Genomic DNA, 13,881 nt, shown 5'->3' on the forward strand with positions numbered 1-13,881 from the left:
TCATTTACACTGTTCCATTCAAATTTCTCAAACATTATCTTGCCTCCCTAAAAGACTTGCAGATTTGAAAGCATAAAGCCACGCTGGTGTGGGTGTGTGGAGGTGGTGAATGAGGCAGCAACGTGTCGTTTAGAAGTTTGGCAAAAAAGGAAGTAGCAGAAGGAGGACGCTTTACATTCCTTTAACCTACACAGCATGTGGGTGGGGGGCTTCCAGAGTCTTGTAGTGGACTTGGTGTGCAAGAAAGCACACGCTTCCCTGACCGGGAATTGAACCCGGGCTGCGGCGGTGAGAGCGCCGAATCCTAGCCACTAGACCACCAGGGACACCGTTTTCAGCCACGTCTGAAAGGAAGGAGATAGGATTAAGTTCAGGGGCTAGGGCTAGGCTTTTGCCAGATGTACTCGTTCTACAATCATAGGAGAGCATCCGAGTCTGTCCTGAATGCACTTGTCAGTTTTCAGTCCAACTCTTTAGGCTAGCACCTTTGATAGCTCAGTTGGTAGTGCAGAGGACTGTAGTTGTTAATAAGGCGATCCTTAGGTCGCGGGTTCAAATCCGGCTCGAAGAAGACTTTTCTTTTCCCTCGCGCCACTGCGGGATATCATGGCCAGGTGCCTGCCTGCAGATGCGCTGGCATGCCAGAGTGCAATCTGCTGAAGGCAGTGACGGATCATTTACACTGTTCCATTCAAATTTCTCAAACATTATCTTGCCTCCCTAAAAGACTTGCAGACTTGAAAGCATAAAGCCACGCTGGTGTGGGTGTGTGGAGGTGGTGAATGAGGCAGCAACGTGTCGTTTAGAAGTTTGGCAAAAAAAGGAAGTAGCAGAAGGAGGACGCTTTACATTCCTTTAACCTACACAGCATGTGGGTGGGGGGCTTCCAGAGTCTTGTAGTGGACTTGGTGTGCAAGAAAGCACACGCTTCCCTGACCGGGAATCGAACCCGGGCCACGGAGGTGAGAGCGCCGAATCCTAGCCACTAGACCACCAGGGACACCGTTTTCAGCCACGTCTGAAAGGAAGGAGATAGGATTAAGTTCAGGGGCTAGGGCTAGGCTTTTGCCAGATGTACTCGTTCTACAATCATAGGAGAGCAGCCGAGTCTGTCCTAAATCCACTTGTCAGTTTTCAGTCCAACTCTTTAGGCTAGCACCTTTGATAGCTCAGTTGGTAGAGCAGAGGACTGTAGTTGTTAATAAGGCGATCCTTAGGTCGCGGGTTCAAATCCGGCTCGAAGAAGACTTTTCTTTTCCCTTGCGCCACTGCGGGATATCATGGCCAGGTGCCTGCCTGCAGATGCGCTGGCATGCCAGAGTGCAATCTGCTGAAGGCAGTGACGGATCATTTACACTGTTCCATTCAAATTTCTCAAACATTATCTTGCCTCCCTAAAAGACTTGCAGATTTGAAAGCATAAAGCCACGCTGGTGTGGGTGTGTGGAGGTGGTGAATGAGGCAGCAACGTGTCGTTTAGAAGTTTGGCAAAAAAGGAAGTAGCAGAAGGAGGACGCTTTACATTCCTTTAACCTACACAGCATGTGGGTGGGGGGCTTCCAGAGTCTTGTAGTGGACTTGGTGTGCAAGAAAGCACACGCTTCCCTGACCGGTAATCGAACCCGGGCCGCGGCGGTGAGAGCGCCGAATCCTAGCCACTAGACCACCAGGGACACCGTTTTCAGCCACGTCTGAAAGGAAGGAGATAGGATTAAGTTCAGGGGCTAGGGCTAGGCTTTTGCCAGATGTACTCGTTCTACAATCATAGGAGAGCATCCGAGTCTGTCCTAAATGCACTTGTCAGTTTTCAGTCCAACTCTTTAGGCTAGCACCTTTGATAGCTCAGTTGGTAGTGCAGAGGACTGTAGTTGTTAATAAGGCGATCCTTAGGTCGCGGGTTCAAATCCGGCTCGAAGAAGACTTTTCTTTTCCCTCGCGCCACTGCGGGATATCATGGCCAGGTGCCTGCCTGCAGATGCGCTGGCATGCCAGAGTGCAATCTGCTGAAGGCAGTGACGGATCATTTACACTGTTCCATTCAAATTTCTCAAACATTATCTTGCCTCCCTAAAAGACTTGCAGACTTGAAAGCATAAAGCCACGCTGGTGTGGGTGTGTGGAGGTGGTGAATGAGGCAGCAACGTGTCGTTTAGAAGTTTGGCAAAAAAGGAAGTAGCAGAAGGAGGACGCTTTACATTCCTTTAACCTACACAGCATGTGGGTGGGGGGCTTACAGAGTCTTGTAGTGGACTTGGTGTGCAAGAAAGCACACGCTTCCCTGACCGGGAATCGAACCCGGGCCGCGGCGGTGAGAGCACCGAATCCTAGCCACTAGACCACCAGGGACACCGTTTTCAGCCACGTCTGAAAGGAAGGAGATAGGATTAAGTTCAGGGGCTAGGGCTAGGCTTTTGCCAGATGTACTCGTTCTACAATCATAGGAGAGCATCCGAGTCTGTCCTAAATGCACTTGTCAGTTTTCAGTCCAACTCTTTAGGCTAGCACCTTTGATAGCTCAGTTGGTAGAGCAGAGGACTGTAGTTGTTAATAAGGCGATCCTTAGGTCGCGGGTTCAAATCTGGCTCGAAGAAGACTTTTCTTTTCCCTCGCGCCACTGCGGGATATCATGGCCAGGTGCCTGCCTGCAGATGCGCTGGCATGCCAGAGTGCAATCTGCTGAAGGCAGTGACGGATCATTTACACTGTTCCATTCAAATTTCTCAAACATTATCTTGCCTCCCTAAAAGACTTGCAGATTTGAAAGCATAAAGCCACGCTGGTGTGGGTGTGTGGAGGTGGTGAATGAGGCAGCAACGTGTCGTTTAGAAGTTTGGCAAAAAAGGAAGTAGCAGAAGGAGGACGCTTTACATTCCTTTAACCTACACAGCATGTGGGTGGGGGGCTTCCAGAGTCTTGTAGTGGACTTGGTGTGCAAGAAAGCACACGCTTCCCTGACCGGGAATCGAACCCGGGCCGCGGCGGTGAGAGCGCCGAATCCTAGCCACTAGACCACCAGGGACACTGTTTTCAGCCACGTCTGAAAGGAAGGAGATAGGATTAAGTTCAGGGGCTAGGGCTAGGCTTTTGCCAGATGTACTCGTTCTACAATCATAGGAGAGCATCCGAGTCTGTCCTAAATGCACTTGTCAGTTTTCAGTCCAACTCTTTAGGCTAGCGCCTTTGATAGCTCAGTTGGTAGAGCAGAGGACTGTAGTTGTTAATAAGGCGATTCTTAGGTCACGGGTTCAAATCCGGCTCGAAGAAGACTTTTCTTTTCCCTCGCGCCACTGCGGGATATCATGGCCAGGTGCCTGCCTGCAGATGCGCTGGCATGCCAGAGTGCAATCTGCTGAAGGCAGTGACGGATCATTTACACTGTTCCATTCAAATTTCTCAAACATTATCTTGCCTCCCTAAAAGACTTGCAGATTTGAAAGCATAAAGCCACGCTGGTGTGGGTGTGTGGAGGTGGTGAATGAGGCAGCAACGTGTCGTTTAGAAGTTTGGCAAAAAAGGAAGTAGCAGAAGGAGGACGCTTTACATTCCTTTAACCTACACAGCATGTGGGTGGGGGGCTTCCAGAGTCTTGTAGTGGACTTGGTGTGCAAGAAAGCACACGCTTCCCTGACCGGGAATTGAACCCGGGCTGCGGCGGTGAGAGCGCCGAATCCTAGCCACTAGACCACCAGGGACACCGTTTTCAGCCACGTCTGAAAGGAAGGAGATAGGATTAAGTTCAGGGGCTAGGGCTAGGCTTTTGCCAGATGTACTCGTTCTACAATCATAGGAGAGCATCCGAGTCTGTCCTGAATGCACTTGTCAGTTTTCAGTCCAACTCTTTAGGCTAGCACCTTTGATAGCTCAGTTGCTAGTGCAGAGGACTGTAGTTGTTAATAAGGCGATCCTTAGGTCGCGGGTTCAAATCCGGCTCGAAGAAGACTTTTCTTTTCCCTCGCGCCACTGCGGGATATCATGGCCAGGTGCCTGCCTGCAGATGCGCTGGCATGCCAGAGTGCAATCTGCTGAAGGCAGTGACGGATCATTTACACTGTTCCATTCAAATTTCTCAAACATTATCTTGCCTCCCTAAAAGACTTGCAGACTTGAAAGCATAAAGCCACGCTGGTGTGGGTGTGTGGAGGTGGTGAATGAGGCAGCAACGTGTCGTTTAGAAGTTTGGCAAAAAAGGAAGTAGCAGAAGGAGGACGCTTTACATTCCTTTAACCTACACAGCATGTGGGTGGGGGGCTTCCAGAGTCTTGTAGTGGACTTGGTGTGCAAGAAAGCACACGCTTCCCTGACCGGGAATCGAACCCGGGCCGCGGCGGTGAGAGCACCGAATCCTAGCCACTAGACCACCAGGGACACCATTTTCAGCCACGTCTGAAAGGAAGGAGATAGGATTAAGTTCAGGGGCTAGGGCTAGGCTTTTGCCAGATGTACTCGTTCTACAATCATAGGAGAGCATCCGAGTCTGTCCTAAATGCACTTGTCAGTTTTCAGTCCAACTCTTTAGGCTAGCACCTTTGATAGCTCAGTTGGTAGAGCAGAGGACTGTAGTTGTTAATAAGGCGATCCTTAGGTCGCAGGTTCAAATCCGGCTCGAAGAAGACTTTTCTTTTCCCTCGCGCCACTGCGGGATATCATGGCCAGGTGCCTGCCTGCAGATGCGCTGGCATGCCAGAGTGCAATCTGCTGAAGGCAGTGACGGATCATTTACACTGTTCCATTCAAATTTCTCAAACATTATCTTGCCTCCCTAAAAGACTTGCAGATTTGAAAGCATAAAGCCACGCTGGTGTGGGTGTGTGGAGGTGGTGAATGAGGCAGCAACGTGTCGTTTAGAAGTTTGGCAAAAAAGGAAGTAGCAGAAGGAGGACGCTTTACATTCCTTTAACCTACACAGCATGTGGGTGGGGGGCTTCCAGAGTCTTGTAGTGGACTTGGTGTGCAAGAAAGCACACGCTTCCCTGACCGGGAATCGAACCCGGGCCGCGGCGGTGAGAGCGCCGAATCCTAGCCACTAGACCACCAGGGACACCGTTTTCAGCCACGTCTGAAAGGAAGGAGATAGGATTAAGTTCAGGGGCTAGGGCTAGGCTTTTGCCAGATGTACTCGTTCTACAATCATAGGAGAGCATCCGAGTCTGTCCTAAATGCACTTGTCAGTTTTCAGTCCAACTCTTTAGGCTAGCACCTTTGATAGCTCAGTTGGTAGTGCAGAGGACTGTAGTTGTTAATAAGGCGATCCTTAGGTCGTGGGTTCAAATCCGGCTCGAAGAAGACTTTTCTTTTCCCTCGCGCCACTGCGGGATATCATGGCCAGGTGCCTGCCTGCAGATGCGCTGGCATGCCAGAGTGCAATCTGCTGAAGGCAGTGACGGATCATTTACACTGTTCCATTCAAATTTCTCAAACATTATCTTGCCTCCCTAAAAGACTTGCAGACTTGAAAGCATAAAGCCACGCTGGTGTGGGTGTGTGGAGGTGGTGAATGAGGCAGCAACGTGTCGTTTAGAAGTTTGGCAAAAAAGGAAGTAGCAGAAGGAGGACGCTTTACATTCCTTTAACCTACACAGCATGTGGGTGGGGGGCTTCCAGAGTCTTGTAGTGGACTTGGTGTGCAAGAAAGCACACGCTTCCCTGACCGGGAATCGAACCCGGGCCGCGGCGGTGAGAGCACCGAATCCTAGCCACTAGACCACCAGGGACACCATTTTCAGCCACGTCTGAAAGGAAGGAGATAGGATTAAGTTCAGGGGCTAGGGCTAGGCTTTTGCCAGATGTACTCGTTCTACAATCATAGGAGAGCATCCGAGTCTGTCCTAAATGCACTTGTCAGTTTTCAGTCCAACTCTTTAGGCTAGCACCTTTGATAGCTCAGTTGGTAGAGCAGAGGACTGTAGTTGTTAATAAGGCGATCCTTAGGTCGCAGGTTCAAATCCGGCTCGAAGAAGACTTTTCTTTTCCCTCGCGCCACTGCGGGATATCATGGCCAGGTGCCTGCCTGCAGATGCGCTGGCATGCCAGAGTGCAATCTGCTGAAGGCAGTGACGGATCATTTACACTGTTCCATTCAAATTTCTCAAACATTATCTTGCCTCCCTAAAAGACTTGCAGATTTGAAAGCATAAAGCCACGCTGGTGTGGGTGTGTGGAGGTGGTGAATGAGGCAGCAACGTGTCGTTTAGAAGTTTGGCAAAAAAGGAAGTAGCAGAAGGAGGACGCTTTACATTCCTTTAACCTACACAGCATGTGGGTGGGGGGCTTCCAGAGTCTTGTAGTGGACTTGGTGTGCAAGAAAGCACACGCTTCCCTGACCGGGAATCGAACCCGGGCCGCGGCGGTGAGAGCGCCGAATCCTAGCCACTAGACCACCAGGGACACCATTTTCAGCCACGTCTGAAAGGAAGGAGATAGGATTAAGTTCAGGGGCTAGGGCTAGGCTTTTGCCAGATGTACTCGTTCTACAATCATAGGAGAGCATCCGAGTCTGTCCTAAATGCACTTGTCAGTTTTCAGTCCAACTCTTTAGGCTAGCACCTTTGATAGCTCAGTTGGTAGAGCAGAGGACTGTAGTTGTTAATAAGGCGATCCTTAGGTCGCAGGTTCAAATCCGGCTCGAAGAAGACTTTTCTTTTCCCTCGCGCCACTGCGGGATATCATGGCCAGGTGCCTGCCTGCAGATGCGCTGGCATGCCAGAGTGCAATCTGCTGAAGGCAGTGACGGATCATTTACACTGTTCCATTCAAATTTCTCAAACATTATCTTGCCTCCCTAAAAGACTTGCAGATTTGAAAGCATAAAGCCACGCTGGTGTGGGTGTGTGGAGGTGGTGAATGAGGCAGCAACGTGTCGTTTAGAAGTTTGGCAAAAAAGGAAGTAGCAGAAGGAGGACGCTTTACATTCCTTTAACCTACACAGCATGTGGGTGGGGGGCTTCCAGAGTCTTGTAGTGGACTTGGTGTGCAAGAAAGCACACGCTTCCCTGACCGGGAATCGAACCCGGGCCGCGGCGGTGAGAGCGCCGAATCCTAGCCACTAGACCACCAGGGACACCGTTTTCAGCCACGTCTGAAAGGAAGGAGATAGGATTAAGTTCAGGGGCTAGGGCTAGGCTTTTGCCAGATGTACTCGTTCTACAATCATAGGAGAGCATCCGAGTCTGTCCTAAATGCACTTGTCAGTTTTCAGTCCAACTCTTTAGGCTAGCACCTTTGATAGCTCAGTTGGTAGTGCAGAGGACTGTAGTTGTTAATAAGGCGATCCTTAGGTCGCGGGTTCAAATCCGGCTCGAAGAAGACTTTTCTTTTCCCTCGCGCCACTGCGGGATATCATGGCCAGGTGCCTGCCTGCAGATGCGCTGGCATGCCAGAGTGCAATCTGCTGAAGGCAGTGACGGATCATTTACACTGTTCCATTCAAATTTCTCAAACATTATCTTGCCTCCCTAAAAGACTTGCAGACTTGAAAGCATAAAGCCACGCTGGTGTGGGTGTGTGGAGGTGGTGAATGAGGCAGCAACGTGTCGTTTAGAAGTTTGGCAAAAAAGGAAGTAGCAGAAGGAGGACGCTTTACATTCCTTTAACCTACACAGCATGTGGGTGGGGGGCTTCCAGAGTCTTGTAGTGGACTTGGTGTGCAAGAAAGCACACACTTCCCTGACCGGGAATCGAACCCGGGCCGCAGCGGTGAGAGCACCGAATCCTAGCCACTAGACCACCAGGGACACCATTTTCAGCCACGTCTGAAAGGAAGGAGATAGGATTAAGTTCAGGGGCTAGGGCTAGGCTTTTGCCAGATGTACTCGTTCTACAATCATAGGAGAGCATCCGAGTCTGTCCTAAATGCACTTGTCAGTTTTCAGTCCAACTCTTTAGGCTAGCACCTTTGATAGCTCAGTTGGTAGAGCAGAGGACTGTAGTTGTTAATAAGGCGATCCTTAGGTCGCGGGTTCAAATCCGGCTCGAAGAAGACTTTTCTTTTCCCTCGCGCCACTGCGGGATATCATGGCCAGGTGCCTGCCTGCAGATGCGCTGGCATGCCAGAGTGCAATCTGCTGAAGGCAGTGACGGATCATTTACACTGTTCCATTCAAATTTCTCAAACATTATCTTGCCTCCCTAAAAGACTTGCAGATTTGAAAGCATAAAGCCACGCTGGTGTGGGTGTGTGGAGGTGGTGAATGAGGCAGCAACGTGTCGTTTAGAAGTTTGGCAAAAAAGGAAGTAGCAGAAGGAGGACGCTTTACATTCCTTTAACCTACACAGCATGTGGGTGGGGGGCTTCCAGAGTCTTGTAGTGGACTTGGTGTGCAAGAAAGCACACGCTTCCCTGACCGGGAATCGAACCCGGGCCGCGGCGGTGAGAGCGCCGAATCCTAGCCACTAGACCACCAGGGACACCGTTTTCAGCCACGTCTGAAAGGAAGGAGATAGGATTAAGTTCAGGGGCTAGGGCTAGGCTTTTGCCAGATGTACTCGTTCTACAATCATAGGAGAGCATCCGAGTCTGTCCTAAATGCACTTGTCAGTTTTCAGTCCAACTCTTTAGGCTAGCACCTTTGATAGCTCAGTTGGTAGTGCAGAGGACTGTAGTTGTTAATAAGGCGATCCTTAGGTCGCGGGTTCAAATCCGGCTCGAAGAAGACTTTTCTTTTCCCTCGCGCCACTGCGGGATATCATGGCCAGGTGCCTGCCTGCAGATGCGCTGGCATGCCAGAGTGCAATCTGCTGAAGGCAGTGACGGATCATTTACACTGTTCCATTCAAATTTCTCAAACATTATCTTGCCTCCCTAAAAGACTTGCAGACTTGAAAGCATAAAGCCACGCTGGTGTGGGTGTGTGGAGGTGGTGAATGAGGCAGCAACGTGTCGTTTAGAAGTTTGGCAAAAAAGGAAGTAGCAGAAGGAGGACGCTTTACATTCCTTTAACCTACACAGCATGTGGGTGGGGGGCTTCCAGAGTCTTGTAGTGGACTTGGTGTGCAAGAAAGCACACACTTCCCTGACCGGGAATCGAACCCGGGCCGCAGCGGTGAGAGCACCGAATCCTAGCCACTAGACCACCAGGGACACCATTTTCAGCCACGTCTGAAAGGAAGGAGATAGGATTAAGTTCAGGGGCTAGGGCTAGGCTTTTGCCAGATGTACTCGTTCTACAATCATAGGAGAGCATCCGAGTCTGTCCTAAATGCACTTGTCAGTTTTCAGTCCAACTCTTTAGGCTAGCACCTTTGATAGCTCAGTTGGTAGAGCAGAGGACTGTAGTTGTTAATAAGGCGATCCTTAGGTCGCGGGTTCAAATCCGGCTCGAAGAAGACTTCTCTTTTCCCTCGCGCCACTGCCGGATATCATGGCCAGGTGCCTGCCTGCAGATGCGCTGGCATGCCAGAGTGCAATATGCTGAAGGCAGTGACGGATCATTTACACTGTTCCATTCAAATTTCTCAAACATTATCTTGCCTCCCTAAAAGACTTGCAGATTTGAAAGCATAAAGCCACGCTGGTGTGGGTGTGTGGAGGTGGTGAATGAGGCAGCAACGTGTCGTTTAGAAGTTTGGCAAAAAAGGAAGTAGCAGAAGGAGGACGCTTTACATTCCTTTAACCTACACAGCATGTGGGTGGGGGGCTTCCAGAGTCTTGTAGTGGACTTGGTGTGCAAGAAAGCACACGCTTCCCTGACCGGGAATCGAACCCGGGCCGCGGCGGTGAGAGCGCCGAATCCTAGCCACTAGACCACCAGGGACACCGTTTTCAGCCACGTCTGAAAGGAAGGAGATAGGATTAAGTTCAGGGGCTAGGGCTAGGCTTTTGCCAGATGTACTCGTTCTACAATCATAGGAGAGCATCCGAGTCTGTCCTAAATGCACTTGTCAGTTTTCAGTCCAACTCTTTAGGCTAGCACCTTTGATAGCTCAGTTGCTAGTGCAGAGGACTGTAGTTGTTAATAAGGCGATCCTTAGGTCGCGGGTTCAAATCCGGCTCGAAGAAGACTTTTCTTTTCCCTCGCGCCACTGCGGGATATCATGGCCAGGTGCCTGCCTGCAGATGCGCTGGCATGCCAGAGTGCAATCTGCTGAAGGCAGTGACGGATCATTTACACTGTTCCATTCAAATTTCTCAAACATCATCTTGCCTCCCTAAAAGACTTGCAGATTTGAAAGCATAAAGCCACGCTGGTGTGGGTGTGTGGAGGTGGTGAATGAGGCAGCAACGTGTCGTTTAGAAGTTTGGCAAAAAAGGAAGTAGCAGAAGGAGGACGCTTTACATTCCTCTAACCTACACAGCGTGTGGGTGGGGGGCTTCCAGAGTCTTGTAGTGGACTTGGTGTGCAAGAAAGCACACGCTTCCCTGAGCGGGAATCGAACCCGGGCCGCGGCGGTGAGAGCGCCGAATCCTAGCCACTAGACCACCAGGGACACCATTTTCAGCCACGTCTGAAAGGAAGGAGATAGGATTAAGTTCAGGGGCTAGGGCTAGGCTTTTGCCAGATGTACTCGTTCTACAATCATAGGAGAGCATCCGAGTCTGTCCTAAATGCACTTGTCAGTTTTCAGTCCAACTCTTTAGGCTAGCACCTTTGATAGCTCAGTTGGTAGAGCAGAGGACTGTAGTTGTTAATAAGGCGATCCTTAGGTCGCGGGTTCAAATCCGGCTCGAAGAAGACTTTTCTTTTCCCTCGCGCCACTGCGGGATATCATGGCCAGGTGCCTGCCTGCAGATGCGCTGGCATGCCAGAGTGCAATCTGCTGAAGGCAGTGACGGATCATTTACACTGTTCCATTCAAATTTCTCAAACATTATCTTGCCTCCCTAAAAGACTTGCAGACTTGAAAGCATAAAGCCACGCTGGTGTGGGTGTGTGGAGGTGGTGAATGAGGCAGCAACGTGTCGTTTAGAAGTTTGGCAAAAAAGGAAGTAGCAGAAGGAGGACGCTTTACATTCCTTTAACCTACACAGCATGTGGGTGGGGGGCTTCCAGAGTCTTGTAGTGGACTTGGTGTGCAAGAAAGCACACGCTTCCCTGACCGGGAATCGAACCCGGGCCGCGGCGGTGAGAGCGCCGAATCCTAGCCACTAGACCACCAGGGACACCGTTTTCAGCCACGTCTGAAAGGAAGGAGATAGGATTAAGTTCAGGGGCTAGGGCTAGGCTTTTGCCAGATGTACTCGTTCTACAATCATAGGAGAGCATCCGAGTCTGTCCTGAATGCACTTGTCAGTTTTCAGTCCAACTCTTTAGGCTAGCACCTTTGATAGCTCAGTTGGTAGTGCAGAGGACTGTAGTTGTTAATAAGGCGATCCTTAGGTCGCGGGTTCAAATCCGGCTCGAAGAAGACTTTTCTTTTCCCTCGCGCCACTGCGGGATATCATGGCCAGGTGCCTGCCTGCAGATGCGCTGGCATGCCAGAGTGCAATCTGCTGAAGGCAGTGACGGATCATTTACACTGTTCCATTCAAATTTCTCAAACATTATCTTGCCTCCCTAAAAGACTTGCAGACTTGAAAGCATAAAGCCACGCTGGTGTGGGTGTGTGGAGGTGGTGAATGAGGCAGCAACGTGTCGTTTAGAAGTTTGGCAAAAAAGGAAGTAGCAGAAGGAGGACGCTTTACATTCCTTTAACCTACACAGCATGTGGGTGGGGGGCTTCCAGAGTCTTGTAGTGGACTTGGTGTGCAAGAAAGCACACGCTTCCCTGACCGGGAATTGAACCCGGGCTGCGGCGGTGAGAGCGCCGAATCCTAGCCACTAGACCACCAGGGACACCGTTTTCAGCCACGTCTGAAAGGAAGGAGATAGGATTAAGTTCAGGGGCTAGGGCTAGGCTTTTGCCAGATGTACTCGTTCTACAATCATAGGAGAGCATCCGAGTCTGTCCTGAATGCACTTGTCAGTTTTCAGTCCAACTCTTTAGGCTAGCACCTTTGATAGCTCAGTTGGTAGTGCAGAGGACTGTAGTTGTTAATAAGGCGATCCTTAGGTCGCGGGTTCAAATCCGGCTCGAAGAAGACTTTTCTTTTCCCTCGCGCCACTGCGGGATATCATGGCCAGGTGCCTGCCTGCAGATGCGCTGGCATGCCAGAGTGCAATCTGCTGAAGGCAGTGACGGATCATTTACACTGTTCCATTCAAATTTCTCAAACATTATCTTGCCTCCCTAAAAGACTTGCAGACTTGAAAGCATAAAGCCACGCTGGTGTGGGTGTGTGGAGGTGGTGAATGAGGCAGCAACGTGTCGTTTAGAAGTTTGGCAAAAAAGGAAGTAGCAGAAGGAGGACGCTTTACATTCCTTTAACCTACACAGCATGTGGGTGGGGGGCTTCCAGAGTCTTGTAGTGGACTTGGTGTGCAAGAAAGCACACGCTTCCCTGACCGGGAATCGAACCCGGGCCGCGGCGGTGAGAGCACCGAATCCTAGCCACTAGACCACCAGGGACACCATTTTCAGCCACGTCTGAAAGGAAGGAGATAGGATTAAGTTCAGGGGCTAGGGCTAGGCTTTTGCCAGATGTACTCGTTCTACAATCATAGGAGAGCATCCGAGTCTGTCCTAAATGCACTTGTCAGTTTTCAGTCCAACTCTTTAGGCTAGCACCTTTGATAGCTCAGTTGGTAGAGCAGAGGACTGTAGTTGTTAATAAGGCGATCCTTAGGTCGCAGGTTCAAATCCGGCTCGAAGAAGACTTTTCTTTTCCCTCGCGCCACTGCGGGATATCATGGCCAGGTGCCTGCCTGCAGATGCGCTGGCATGCCAGAGTGCAATCTGCTGAAGGCAGTGACGGATCATTTACACTGTTCCATTCAAATTTCTCAAACATTATCTTGCCTCCCTAAAAGACTTGCAGATTTGAAAGCATAAAGCCACGCTGGTGTGGGTGTGTGGAGGTGGTGAATGAGGCAGCAACGTGTCGTTTAGAAGTTTGGCAAAAAAGGAAGTAGCAGAAGGAGGACGCTTTACATTCCTTTAACCTACACAGCATGTGGGTGGGGGGCTTCCAGAGTCTTGTAGTGGACTTGGTGTGCAAGAAAGCACACGCTTCCCTGACCGGGAGTCGAACCCGGGCCGCGGCGGTGAGAGCGCCGAATCCTAGCCACTAGACCACCAGGGACACCGTTTTCAGCCACGTCTGAAAGGAAGGAGATAGGATTAAGTTCAGGGGCTAGGGCTAGGCTTTTGCCAGATGTACTCGTTCTACAATCATAGGAGAGCATCCGAGTCTGTCCTAAATGCACTTGTCAGTTTTCAGTCCAACTCTTTAGGCTAGCACCTTTGATAGCTCAGTTGGTAGTGCAGAGGACTGTAGTTGTTAATAAGGCGATCCTTAGGTCGCGGGTTCAAATCCGGCTCGAAGAAGACTTTTCTTTTCCCTCGCGCCACTGCGGGATATCATGGCCAGGTGCCTGCCTGCAGATGCGCTGGCATGCCAGAGTGCAATCTGCTGAAGGCAGTGACGGATCATTTACACTGTTCCATTCAAATTTCTCAAACATTATCTTGCCTCCCTAAAAGACTTGCAGACTTGAAAGCATAAAGCCACGCTGGTGTGGGTGTGTGGAGGTGGTGAATGAGGCAGCAACGTGTCGTTTAGAAGTTTGGCAAAAAAGGAAGTAGCAGAAGGAGGACGCTTTACATTCCTTTAACCTACACAGCATGTGGGTGGGGGGCTTCCAGAGTCTTGTAGTGGACTTGGTGTGCAAGAAAGCACACACTTCCCTGACCGGGAATCGAACCCGGGCCGCGGCGGTGAGAGCACCGAATCCTAGCCACTAGACCACCAGGGACACCATTTTCAGCCACGTCTGAAAGGAAGGAGATAGGATTAAGTTCAGGGGCTAGGGCTAGGCTTTTGCCAGATGTACTCGTTCTACAATCATA

General features: G+C 50.5%; 12 non-coding genes across 12 annotated transcripts; all 12 read right to left on the reverse strand.

Moving 5' to 3' along the window:
* Nucleotides 1-2,274: 2,274 nt before the first annotated feature.
* trnae-cuc (transfer RNA glutamic acid (anticodon CUC)) lies at nt 2,275-2,346 on the reverse strand. The gene has a single exon. It is a non-coding gene; the product is annotated as a tRNA-Glu (tRNA).
* A 601-nt stretch (nt 2,347-2,947) lies between these two features.
* Nucleotides 2,948-3,019, reverse strand: trnae-cuc (transfer RNA glutamic acid (anticodon CUC)). Its single transcript has one exon. It is a non-coding gene; the product is annotated as a tRNA-Glu (tRNA).
* Nucleotides 3,020-4,293: 1,274 nt separating this feature from the next.
* trnae-cuc (transfer RNA glutamic acid (anticodon CUC)) lies at nt 4,294-4,365 on the reverse strand. Its single transcript has one exon. It is a non-coding gene; the product is annotated as a tRNA-Glu (tRNA).
* Nucleotides 4,366-4,966: 601 nt separating this feature from the next.
* trnae-cuc (transfer RNA glutamic acid (anticodon CUC)) lies at nt 4,967-5,038 on the reverse strand. Its single transcript has one exon. It is a non-coding gene; the product is annotated as a tRNA-Glu (tRNA).
* Nucleotides 5,039-5,639: 601 nt separating this feature from the next.
* On the reverse strand, nt 5,640-5,711 carry trnae-cuc (transfer RNA glutamic acid (anticodon CUC)). The gene has a single exon. It is a non-coding gene; the product is annotated as a tRNA-Glu (tRNA).
* Nucleotides 5,712-6,312: 601 nt separating this feature from the next.
* On the reverse strand, nt 6,313-6,384 carry trnae-cuc (transfer RNA glutamic acid (anticodon CUC)). Its single transcript has one exon. It is a non-coding gene; the product is annotated as a tRNA-Glu (tRNA).
* Nucleotides 6,385-6,985: 601 nt separating this feature from the next.
* On the reverse strand, nt 6,986-7,057 carry trnae-cuc (transfer RNA glutamic acid (anticodon CUC)). The gene has a single exon. It is a non-coding gene; the product is annotated as a tRNA-Glu (tRNA).
* A 1,274-nt stretch (nt 7,058-8,331) lies between these two features.
* Nucleotides 8,332-8,403, reverse strand: trnae-cuc (transfer RNA glutamic acid (anticodon CUC)). Its single transcript has one exon. It is a non-coding gene; the product is annotated as a tRNA-Glu (tRNA).
* Nucleotides 8,404-9,677: 1,274 nt separating this feature from the next.
* On the reverse strand, nt 9,678-9,749 carry trnae-cuc (transfer RNA glutamic acid (anticodon CUC)). The gene has a single exon. It is a non-coding gene; the product is annotated as a tRNA-Glu (tRNA).
* A 1,274-nt stretch (nt 9,750-11,023) lies between these two features.
* Nucleotides 11,024-11,095, reverse strand: trnae-cuc (transfer RNA glutamic acid (anticodon CUC)). The gene has a single exon. It is a non-coding gene; the product is annotated as a tRNA-Glu (tRNA).
* A 1,274-nt stretch (nt 11,096-12,369) lies between these two features.
* Nucleotides 12,370-12,441, reverse strand: trnae-cuc (transfer RNA glutamic acid (anticodon CUC)). The gene has a single exon. It is a non-coding gene; the product is annotated as a tRNA-Glu (tRNA).
* A 1,274-nt stretch (nt 12,442-13,715) lies between these two features.
* trnae-cuc (transfer RNA glutamic acid (anticodon CUC)) lies at nt 13,716-13,787 on the reverse strand. Its single transcript has one exon. It is a non-coding gene; the product is annotated as a tRNA-Glu (tRNA).
* Between the last annotated feature and the right edge of the window lie 94 nt (nt 13,788-13,881).

Source organism: Hoplias malabaricus, unplaced genomic scaffold, assembly GCF_029633855.1.
Source record: "Hoplias malabaricus isolate fHopMal1 unplaced genomic scaffold, fHopMal1.hap1 scaffold_54, whole genome shotgun sequence".
Taxonomy (NCBI): Eukaryota; Metazoa; Chordata; class Actinopteri; order Characiformes; family Erythrinidae; genus Hoplias; species Hoplias malabaricus.